Source organism: Petromyzon marinus, chromosome 4 (assembly GCF_048934315.1).
Source record: "Petromyzon marinus isolate PM22_M1 ecotype Great Lakes invasive population chromosome 4, UKy_Petmar_22M1.pri1.0, whole genome shotgun sequence".
Taxonomy (NCBI): Eukaryota; Metazoa; Chordata; class Hyperoartia; order Petromyzontiformes; family Petromyzontidae; genus Petromyzon; species Petromyzon marinus.
Genome location: NC_133670.1, coordinates 14,834,499 through 14,847,029, shown reverse-complemented (window position 1 = coordinate 14,847,029; position 12,531 = coordinate 14,834,499). Strand labels below are relative to the sequence as shown.

The 12,531-nt window shown below is 45.6% G+C and overlaps 1 protein-coding gene across 1 annotated transcript in view; it reads right to left on the bottom strand.

The window, feature by feature from the left end:
* LOC116938646 (sugar transporter SWEET1-like) overlaps positions 1 to 1,611 on the bottom strand; it is a 44,146-nt gene extending 42,535 nt beyond the window's left edge. The window contains exon 1 of the mRNA XM_076057842.1: positions 1,541 to 1,611. The gene's annotated coding sequence lies outside the window, so the exon portion shown is untranslated. The remainder of the gene's footprint in view (positions 1 to 1,540) is intronic.
* Positions 1,612 to 12,531: the final 10,920 nt, after the last annotated feature.

Genomic DNA, 12,531 nt, shown 5'->3' with positions numbered 1-12,531 from the left:
CTCCACCACACAGTACCGATTACATTGTTTTTATTTATTTCGCACTCTTGCAAATAACCTTGATTTCTATTCAAATGCAGATGTACGTGTGCATGGGAATGTGTGGTCTTCGGCTGCGGGCTGTATCAGTTACGACGGGTACAAAGTATTGTAGTATAGATGCGTCCAAGATGATTGCAAGATGGAGCGGTAGCAGCCACAGACTGGAACGCGAGTAAGAGGGTTGTTTACCGAGGAGACGGAGCGATGAAATCAGCCTGTGTACAGGTGCTACGCGCATTATTACATCGGCTTGCAGAGGGAGGCCTTCATCCAGCATTGGGTCGACCATGGCTGATGATGTTAACAAAAAACACTGCTTGTTTACAGCACCAATATTGGGGTGAAACAGTAATTGTTTGGTAGCGATCCGTTCATCGAAGCCCAGCATTGGCGGGGTTGCAACAGCTGTCTATTCATCGCGCAGTGTTTAAGCATCGTAGCATTCATGCATCTGTGAGTTATAGCGACAATTAAAATGTGTTACCCCCCCCCTCCCCCGCATTGAATACATTTTATAGGCTAAATCCGACCGACCCACGTTTTGTTGACAGCGGATATCACATCATTTATTTTTTTACAATAACCTGAGCAATTTCCTTTTCATTTAGACGATAAATTATACTGCATTGTGAAGCAATCAAAATATGAAAACGCACAATGTAAAAAAAAAGTTATCGACATGAAACAAAAAAAAAGAAACATTCTCACGAAATTGCCACGTCAATTTGAGTAATTTGAAAGAAAAAACCCCAAACAATGGCTTTCAAAAAAGAATTAACTGTTGAATGCACAAGAGTAAGATGTAGAAGGAAGATTCTGGATGTGGAAATTATGACGGCTGCGCGTGCCATTTAACTATCTGTCTTGGAGAGACAGTTAGCTCCAGAGCCCTATTATGTAATTTACAACTGGAAGCCTTTATTATTGATTAAAGAGCCATTATTATGCCGGCACCCATTCCCCCGGAGCGCCGCTGCTCCTGATTTGGAGCGTCTCATGAATGTTCAATTTCTGGCCGCTCGGAGCTCCGCCGCCTTTCTTCCGAAACGGCGAGCCCGGCGTGCGCGCGCCCGCACACACACACACACCAAAAAAAATTAAGTCATAAAAAATTTGAATGATGTGCATATCGGATAAAAATTAAATGTGCTGCCCGTGAATGAAATAATGTGATCCGGGAACGATTTACAGTCGATCTTATATTTTATTCATTAACTGTTTTATCTGCGCCTCCCCGTGCAGCATTTTGAGACGATAAATTATGCGCCTTATAAATAGTTCCATTGATAATGGTGACATTAACAGCCGGCATATAACATAATCGTGCAGAGCGCGCTTTAAAGCGGGGGAGGGAGGGGGCTATCCCACAAGCCGAGATGAATTCACGCGCCAGACCCTGGCCGGCCACAACTCTAGGGGCTCTGTCTCTCTCTCCACAATCCCGCGCTTGCAACCTTTTCATCTCGAAAATCAACGGGTTTGCTGAACCGTCACATACCTGGAAGGTGAACACGCCTCTCCAAGAGAGTTCCCGAAGGAGAATGCACGCGGGCGAGGAGGGGGAGGAAGGGAGGAAGGGAGGGAGGGGGTAGAATGCAAGGTGTGAAAGTTCACAATTTGAGTTGCCAAGCTAAATCTCAAGCTGCTGCTCGGAGGTCAACAGACGTCGGATTTTTTTTTCTGGAATGTGTTGGCAGCGATGGATGTGTACATGCTGACTAATAGATTAATAATAATGTACTTATCGTATTAAAAAAGGTTTAATCAATCTGATTTAAACAATATTGGCTGTGTTTTTGGAAACCTACTCACATTTAGTGCCCAGTGAGAAAGACGAAGTCTTGGATGAATACACTTTTTTTACGTTTTAATAATAATATAATACATGGAGAGGTGCATGCTTGAATTTACACTGATAGACAGAAAGAGGAACACGTGGATTAGAAAATATACGCAGGATATATACCCTGTTTTTACTCTTAAGAAAAGCCACTGGACTAGTTGTGTAGGGCACTTTGCTAGAGAGAATGATTGCAATGGCGGTCGTGAATAATCACGGAGTGGGCGCCTCACGAGAAGACATCTGCTACGGAGATGGAACGATGAAAACAGCTCGTGTTTACATGCTAGGTGGATTGTTACCCTGAGATACGGCGCCGGCTTGGGGGAGGCTTTCATAGCAGGAGTGGAAATACAATGTCATCGTCATCAGCAGCCGTAGTTATCCACTGCTGGATACAAGCATTCACCACCCCTCGCAGTATAGCGATGCCATACGTTGACTTAAAGCTTTCGTGACTGCAGGAATTCATATTCCTCGGGTCTTTCGGTAAAGTCACGTGGATAGGTTCAAATTAATAAAAGTAAAATAAACAAACACCACGACGTTTCGATAAAAATAAAATAAACAAAAACCACGACCGAAAAACCCAAAGAATATGCTATATGTTGATAAGTATATCAACTTTATTGACGATACCTTCCGTAAAGCATTCGAGCATATGTCGCTAGGTACATGGGCAGCATTCAGTTTAAGCGATCATAAACTATCGCTTTTTTCCGATATTAGGCAGTTTCGGAAATTCACCGTAGACTCTGCTAATTCCAAAGCAGTAACTTTGCAATATTCAGATTACATACAAATAACATAACATAGCACCCTTACAGTCTACGACCACTAGTGTGTGATAGTCTTTACATGTACATATATATCTTATCCTTTGTTCTCTTTTTGGCACCGTCTGCTAAACAGCAGACCTGGATCATCCGCACATGTTTGTAAGTTGTTTATATTGGAAGAAATAAAAGTTGAGATTGAAGCAGGATGCGACACGATGGTCCGACAAACGCACGTGCGCATTTGGCGCATAATCCATTCCGGCGGTACATTTCACGGGCTGATATTGTTTAAATTGCAGCCTCGCGGACTGCCATCAAACAGGTGTCAAACTTAAACGGTGGCCACGGTCATTCACGTGTGAAGCCATGCGTTTACGCCGCGCGTAACTAATTGGGCGGTGTCTCTCGAACGTTGCGAACTGAACGCAAAGAAGTTTCATCATATCGAGGTACCCAGATAGGCTCTACGAGACCACAATTTCTTGAAAGTGTAATGCCTCACAGATTTAACCTGGGTCTGTTGCATCAATGCATTGTCTGCAATAGGCACGAGACTGGAATAGACGCTATGAATCAACGTGGTGTGCAATAATGGTCATTTACAGCCCTTTGTTAACCCAACCGCTGGATAAAAGGATCCCCCACGGCTGTTGTGAGTCGCGAGGGTTTTGCGAATGTACCTCACCACGCGGGTCAGTACAGTGGAGGTTTGTGAAGGAGCAGATCAGACATCGCTCACCACTGGTGGTATTCGTGGCCGGGAATCGACCACCAGGTCGCCGGGTTCATAGCGCTGATCACGAACCGCTGCTTCACCGCTCCACTCGATTGGGTATGCACTATATGCTGATTGTAATAATGTCATCGATGTATACAGAAAAGGCTCACTGAGCCTCAAGACTTAATTCCGGAGAGCCCTGCTTTTTACGTTTGACCATTTCCATGTTTCTGAGTGTTCATTTGTTGTTTAAATTGAAATTAAGGAATGACGTTACATTGTTTAGTTCAACGTCGAGTTGCATAGACAAAAGCACTGTCCGTTTACGGAGTAATCATAATAAATTACGTGTATACTGTAGTGTATATACCGTATCGCTTGTTTTATATGCATATATAGACTTAGCATGGGGCTACTTTACCACTGCTGCAGGGTCCACGGTCAATTTAGTGGGATGAGCCATATTGCAAGTGAAGAAACGGCATCTCAAATTGCATCGATTGTAGCATGCACTATGCACCTAAATTAAACGAAGCTTTACACAAGGCCGTATTATGCAATTACAGTAAATTATGTATACTCACATTAAGTATATGTTGTAAAATAAAAACTATGAGCCACCTTGCGAACGTTTTTAGACCTGTCTGGCATAACATAGGTCACGCAGAAGCATGACCTTTTACAGATTGTATTTTTTTTAATTCCCATGTAAATCCCAAATGTGGAAATAATATGAATATTTTTTTAAAGAATATTAAATATATATCACCGTGCCGAGGACGGGTGCATTCATTAGTGGAGAGATGTACAGAAAAGAGAGTGCCGATAACATGTCCGGAAATGTCATTTAAATCGTGGCTTTTTGTAATGCAGATTTTCTCCCCTCTTACACTCAATTTGCATCGCAACTTTGCAGACAGCCAGCAGCGGAGATGGGCGGGCACGGGAGATAAGTGAGAACGCGTGCGCTGGGCAGCCTCGGCGCAGACACGAGACACGGGTGGGGAGAACGTGCCCCCCCCCCCCCCCCCGAATCCACTCACCACCCCAAACGCTCCCACCTCCAGTTCACCTCCACCAACCGAGCCACACGGCCAACTTTTAGAAATGAATCAAATCATCATTGCGGCCTCCTTGTCAATCCGCGAGTTGATGAAAGCCTCCCTACCATATTCCGGTCTTGAGGATTTGTTTGACTGACCATACTTCACATTGCTGATCAGAGCTGGTTGGTGAAGTAAGGTGGGAATGGTTTTGGTGGCAGGACTGGTTCCATTCTCACCACTAATGTTAGCCGTGGCCCGGAATCAATCTCAGGTGCTGGGTCCATAACACATGCGCTCACTCCTGGACCATCGTCCCATCCAAACATAGAAATTCAAGATACTGTATACAACACTATACATAAGGGTGTATATTTAAGTAAATGCAGAACAAGCTTTTAACAAAAGCCAACACAACAATTACTTTGTTGGCTTTATTGGACTCCGATCGAATTTAGACCTAGTACATGGAATAGGCCATCAATTTCAATGCAGGACCATAAAAAAAGTCTTGAAATTCAGTCAAGCTCTCCTATATGGCATTATTTTACTTGCTATGACTTAGTCTAGGCAAGAAAATACTGTGGGAATTGTATGGAAATTGATGCAAAGCCTGTCAGTCCCGTGCATTGTGGAAGTTAAGTTTGGAGAAGAATTGTACAGCCCAATATGACTGCACACAGACACCAGTCTGCATGGCCGCAGAGAGATGGGGATGCTATTATGACAGTTGTCCCACAAACTGGCAGGAGCCGCCGGTGTATTGGTCCTGAAAGATGTGCAGGGGTCTGGGAACCCCTCCAATAGTGCAGCGTTGATGTGTCAACTCGCTGAGATATCTTTAACATAATTACACATTGCAATCACAAATGAATGTCTGAAAAATTGCTCTTGATTGCCATATAGACGACGGCGATGTGTAACGCGCTATCGCTGCCATTATTTCCCTATTCACCGCAAAACCCGCTGCATGCCAATATTTGGGCTACGTGCGCTCAGATGTTAAAATGCAAAATTCAATTAAAAGGCATATCACAGCGTCCCGCCATAATACTGACCACAATTCATATCTCGGGGCTGTAAAAACACGGCTATTTCATTCCTGGAAATAGCAGCCTATGAACGATTGGACCCCTTGCTTGGTTTCACTTACGGGAATGTCTTTAGCCCGAGGGCAGGCATTTGAATCTTTTTCTCACATCAATTATTCATAATTAAAGCCCCTTTCTCAATCAGCGATACACCTTTCATCTGATTACAGTCGAGTCATCTACACAGGACATGCGTTGGAATCACTTATAATTAATTGCTAACGTGAAGAGCTGAGTGTCCAGATTAATAATTATCCCTGTTTCATGGCATTCTGTTAAGATAATTACTGCTTTTTTCATGGCAGAGTTGCAGCAGTTGATGTGTAGGAGGGTGGCTTTGTTATTAAATACAATATATCATTGCATTTATGTATCTTGCATCATATACCATAATCCTTCACAACTCACCCCATCTCCCAACCTCACAGCACATGCATTGCACTTGTCAAATTGTCAACTTGTTACATTACATATCTGTATTTTAAAACATTTTAAGCACAGTGCAGTAGTATTTTATCAAGACACGACACGAAAGCCTCAGTGACCTATTTGTGGATAAACAATAAATGCAACGCGGGTCCCCGTGTAATGTTACACGTTTTGGAATAAATGCTGCCCCCTGCTGACGCATTATAATGGACTACAATCTTCTGGACGGTTAGCAGTGTAAGCAAAGTGGCGACCCCCTGGTACATATCGCTCCTCACATCCTCCTCAAATAATCGCCCCTCGTCTATTTCCACAAATTATCTCTCCCCTACCTTTCCCCTTCACCCCAAAGGTGGAAATTGCTCGCCGACGCCACTGCTGGCAGAAGGACCTCCACTAGAGGGCAGCTCTAGATACCCCCGATTGAGGATATTTGGCACGACTCTTCACCGCTTTGCCAGACGTCTTACTAGAAGGGGGACGGACTTTTCCACGTTGGTTCAAGTGCTTACACTTTACCGCACAAACACGTCCTGCCAATTGACCTAACTGCGATGTTACCCATTGATACTGCTGGGCTGACAGAGGAGGGAGGAATTTAAGAAACCAGCCCCGTTGTATCAACCGCTGCACCGGGTGATACAACTGGTGACATCTGGATAGTAAACACCGTAAATATGCTTAATCCAGCCCTATTCATCTCCCACTCCCCTTTCCCACTAACTCTGACACCTTTCACAAAGGCTGGATAATCCCGTGATTTAGGGAGTGTGGCTGAGGTCTGACCACTGCACCGAACTCCATATGTGACGCAACCTGCACTCACTCTGTGTGTTGTTGATGCTGCTGCGGCTGCCTGAGCATGCATATCCATTGCAATCGGGGTGGTTGTTGATGTGATATCAAATAACTCGGAAATTGTAATCGTGGTGTGTATCAAGCGTTACTGATTCTGTTAACGTTACACCATGCCCCGTGTTAATAGTAATGTTATATATAAATATAACCCACTGGAGATTAAGTGTGGTCCCCTTACACCATTTTTAACAAGGCAAACATTTATACCTGCTGAATTTTATAACATGTCAACATGTATCATCTCCATTGTTCCACCATGCGGTGTGAAACTGTATTGCCTTTTGCACAGATGACTCCTTCACCCTCTGCAAGCGAATGGCTCTGCTCTTTCTCGGGGGTCACTAAAAAAAACCTCTACAGAGCTTTATAATTTGTGATTACAAAATAGCATCCTCATTTTCAAAGCATATCATTTTCTGCAAACGTTCAGATACAAATATATACTGAAGATATATGAGACAAGTGGAGTAACAACAGTGTGAGAATACAACATAGGTAAACATTGACACAAAACATAACTGCGTATACGCATATCAACCCATCACTAGCAATTCACTTAGGCGCGTATTGTTCTTATGATTTGTTGAGTAGGGACAATGGTAAATTAAAGAACTTAGCCACGGGCTTTGTTTAAATCGGGTATTAAATCCATCACCTCTGGATTGAAAATCTATTGTTATGCATTTCTGCACCGTGCACACGAGCGAACTCACATTTTCACGTAAGTGTCAATTAAACAGTGCTGCTGTGCACATTTTTATTGTACATCATTTACCACCAAATATATATACTCACTTGTGGTGGGGGCCCTTTCTTGGCGGCCGATGTGAGAAAGGTTTTTTTTTTCCCTCCCTCATTTGAGCCAAGCAGGCCTTCAGAAGGTGATATACAGGACCCCAGGAGTGCGCGCCACTGGAAGAAACCGGTTAAGCTGTGAAAAAAAACGCTGCAGATTTATGTTGGCATCTCATTTCAATCCAAGAGATTTTTCTCTGCAAGGCTGATGAATAGATCTATAAGATATGGCCCCATCCCTAGAGGCAATCCCGCCATAATATGGTCCTCACTTCTTTTTAAATAAAAAAAGTCCATTTATGACTTTGTTACTCACTATTATCGTAAATTACACCTTTAAATCCTGACCACACTTTGGAGCCTTATTACTGAGAAGCGCTCATTCAGCAGTTAATTATCAAGAAGTCCCAGAAAAGTGGAAGAATCTACAGAATCCCGTGCATGTATTTTTAATGAACAATGTTATAGCGATCGCCGACGTTGACTGGCAAAACTCATGCACGTGGAGACATAAAGGAATAGTACCGCTGCAAGGCTAATTACATTAATGGAAATAAAATTCTATACACCAGACGAGAAGATAAGTGACTAATTCTAGGTTTATTACAGCTAATGCTACAGAGGCTGCAGTGTGGTGAATTTGATTACATCTGTGATAGAGTTTTATGACAATTTATTTAACTAATTTGAATTAGAATTTTTTTTGCGGTAATTATAACATTCATTGCAATTGATATCTCGCAGCAGCATACTCACCGAAGACAAAGATCCCCCGTATAACCTTAACAGACTGCTGGAACAAGTGCTGTTAGCGAGCGTCTATGAAGGCCGATACGGCACACGAGGAGGTGGGTAGCCAGCACCGTGCCCGGTCACCTTTATCTCCCTTGTGGCGATGTTTACAAATCGCACCAGGTATTCGTTTGACGCTTAGTCGACCTAGCGGAGGCCCAGGACCGGTACAAATAATTGTCACTGGTGTTGGCCGTGAGCGGTAATCGAACTCTGGTCACCGAGTTCGTAGCACAGCGCGCTAACCGCTTCTTTGCCACTCATCGAGTGTTTCGGTAATTATACAATTTATTGCAATTATTATCTTGTAGCAGCATATTCATTGATACAATGCACACACACGCGCGCACTACTGGCATATACATTCAGGCACGTGCATGTATGCGTAGACATATATACAGTATTAGATTCCAACTGACTGTCTTGTCATGTCAGTGTGATGTCAGTGCGGGGATTGTATCTATCCTATTTCCAGCAGCATACACTCACTTGATCGACTTCCTTTCATCTTTCACCAACTGAAGAGCAAGGCGACACGCATGTCAACAGGATGAACAAATCCCATCCCTGAGCCCCATTGAAGCGCTGAGCTTCTCCTCCTGTTCTATTTACTGTAGGCACTCTGTGGTTCACAGCATAATATTTACTTTACATTATGATGTTAAAATAACGACCCAGCCCCACTTTTGTCTGCCTTTTTTTGATTTGCTATCGTGCCGTAAGTGGTACCAGTCATTGCCGTCAGATAAGCAAGCTTTTATCCAACGTGGGTGTCATCGTCGGAGGTTATGCTTTTTATATATGTGTGTGTGTGCCCATACATTTTTTAAATCGAAAGCTCTCGCACGAGCGGCACAGAAAGAAGCGGCCCTTGAATACATTGGCCTGGAGATTGACGCGATGCAGCTATTTACCTAGACACGTGCGTCCACCAGCCGCGCTACGACTGCAGTGTCTGCTCTCTGGTGTGCCTCTATTCCTCGTGACAGGCGGTCTGATAACGCATTGAGATCTCCTCCCTTGGGGGGGGGAGGGTTAGAGACGCGGGGAGAGGGGGGACCACACGACTGGTGCCCTGTCTGATCGGGCCCTCAGATCTCTCTCCCCGTTGTAAAGTACTCTCCCTTACTCCACCTTGTCACTTGTTTCGCCACTTCCCATCACCAGCCTCTTCCCTGCGATCTCAGAGATGAGACACTGACCGCTTGTCTGTCAGAAGACGCTGGTGGGGCTTGCGCACATCAACAGGAGGGGGGGGGGGGGGAGGTATTTAAAGGGGACGCGGTACTGGCGGTGCACTTCGGCAAGAGTCATTTTGGGAAATGTTCATTGAAAACACGTTGGCGTGTACAATTATAATGTTCAACTCTTAGTGGAATCCACCGCTGGATGAATGCGTCATTTTAATGTTGATGTCGTGATTTTGGGTCGTTTGAAAGTATTTTACTACGCTTGTCAGTTCGGGTTGGTGAACTTGGGGGGGGGGGGGGGGGGCGGGAGGCTGGGGGTAGAACCGGTTCAAATAACACTTACCATTGACGTTAGCAGTGACCGGGAATAGAACTTAGGTCACGGGGTTCATAGAGCAGTGCGCAAACCATTGCGCCACCGATGGCGTATATACAACTATACAAAACACGCAAACACACACACATATATATACAGTGTGAGCTTACTCACAATAATATTTACACACAATATAAACAAAAGGGTGAACACCATAGTCGCGCGAATTGTTTTTATTTTCTTTTAGAATTATATACATGGCTTCACTCAAGTCTTGACTCGCCACTAATTACCGCCATTCGCGTCGAATGAAGACGACAATGGACGGACGCGGATCAGTCAACCTCTGACACGCGGTGCGCACGCTTCGCTCTGCAATGTCAGGACACCGCGTCGCGTCGTTTAATTAGGGGAGGGGGGGGGAGAGCCTCCCGTGAGCGACGCACCAACAGTGTCGGACTGCTGGTGGACAGAGTCTAAGCCCCCCCCCCCTTCGCACGGTTTCGTGAGAACGCGGTGGCAGTCCTTGCTCTTTTTCTCATTGCATATGTATCAGCCCATTCCGAGGCTGATGTCGCTGACACCCAGCCTAGGGACCACGGTGGGGCTGGCTGTGAATTGGGAGATGGCAGTATGGGGCGACTGCCCCGTGTTAAAGGCTTGATAGGGCCCTCATTACCATGGGAGGCTTTCGGGTGCCATTCATCCGGACCCATTGTTTGTGGTGGGGTGTGCGGCATTAGTTCAGTAATGGGGTGCTGGGGGGGGGGGGGCAGTGGGCAAGCTGACACTCAAGCCAGGGGGCACCCGTGACTAGAGAGAAAAGAGTGGAAGGCGCCTGATTATATTTGGCGGGGCCTGATTAGCCCTCGCCTATTCGCCTTTGTCGCCGTGCCGAGAAAACTTCTCCCTTGGCCTCAATCTGATGGCGGAAACACACCGACACACGTGGCCCATCCCCACCGTCTCAGCCACCAAAGCTCCCTATCCATTCAGGCCATTTGACTGCCTAATAGCTAATCTTTGCAGCGCAGCCGGATGATGAATATGCGACGAAGGTCTTCCTTATCAGCAGCTGTCTCTCAACACCCCCCCCCCCCCCCAATGCTCCAAGTCATTTGGCTGATGTAGGATGAGGGGAGGGGGAGCTGTGTAGTAAATTACATTAAGCGTGAAATATGTTTTTTTTTTCCTGAAGTCATAATAAAACATTTCTTACGCCTGTAAATTGAGTTAAATGATACACAAATGACAAACCCCTTCTGTATCTCAACAAAACATTTTGTTACACCTTCCCCACCCCACCCTTCCAGCTAATTTGCTTAATTAACCTCATAATTACGTAGCATACACATGAATACATATCTTGCGTTTAATTATTAACAGCGTGTTCTCGTGGGTGGATTGTTTTATTTTGTATTTTTTTCGGGCAGCGGGGGGGGGGTGTTGCTCCTTTAATACGATTACGCTTTGTCTTTCTTTGAGGTTAAGAATCTGTTAAAGTTCTATTTCAGTGGGCCATCAGATAGCAGCGAGGAGAGCCGTCTCCTCTCGCGGGCGTTACTTGGGCTCGGGCAGGAGGACTGCATCATTAGGCCCTCTCGCCGCTTGACAAGTGTAGGAAATAAATTGGACAGTCTCCTCCTTACTCTCCCTTTTATTTCTCTCACAGGCAAACGAAGATGATGATACCGATGCCATGACATGCGTCCCTGGGGGGGGGGGGGTCCATGAGTTCCCCTTCAGGACTGTGCAGATACTGTCCCGTTGTGTGTGACAGGCTGTCATGCATGCGAGATATCGCCTGTTTGCAGGAGCCCAACTTTTGCTCGTCTGGTTTCTGGCGCAGAGGAGGAATGAGGGGTGAGGTGAACTAGCGGGTGTGGGCTGAGGTGGGGAGAGGGGTGGATAGAGTTAATATGCACACAGAAACATTCAAAAAATGTCCATGTGTGCCGAAAAGAGAGAAGCTCGCGGATGCGCGTAGCCAATTACCCTGAAGTGGCTGGACGGAAAATAACTTGTCTTGGGCAATAGTCCGTATGGAACAGCAACAAAAAAAACATACACGCAAACTAACACACGTTCATGGCACGTCCGAATATCATATTCGCAGTCCATACATTTTAGATCAAAACATATACTGTTTTTAAAAAGACGCCTCTATATGTCTCGGGGTGTATAGCACCAGACACACGCGGACATTGTCATGTACCTGCGGTGGTGACGCTACGCGGCGCGCGCACACACAGACACTCACATTGCGTGTGTCTGTGTGTGCGTGTGTCTGTGTGTGTGTGCGTGTGTCTGTGTGTGTGCGTGCGTGCGTGTGTCTGTGTGTGTGTGCATGTGTCTGTGTGTGTGTGCGTGTGTCTGTGTGTGTGTCTCTGTGTGTGTGTGTGTGTGCGAGCGTGTGTCTGTGTTTGCGAGCGTGCGTGTGTCTGTGTGTGTGCGTGTGTCTGTGTGTGTGTGCGTGTGTCTGTGTGTGTGTGCGCGTGTGTCTGTGTGCGCGTGTGTCTGTGTGTGTGTGCGTGTGTCTGTGTGCGCGTGTGTCTGTGTGTGTGCGTGCGTGCGTGTGTCTGTGTGTGTGTGCATGTGTCTGTGTGTGTGTGTCTGTGTGTGCGAGCGTGCGTGTGTC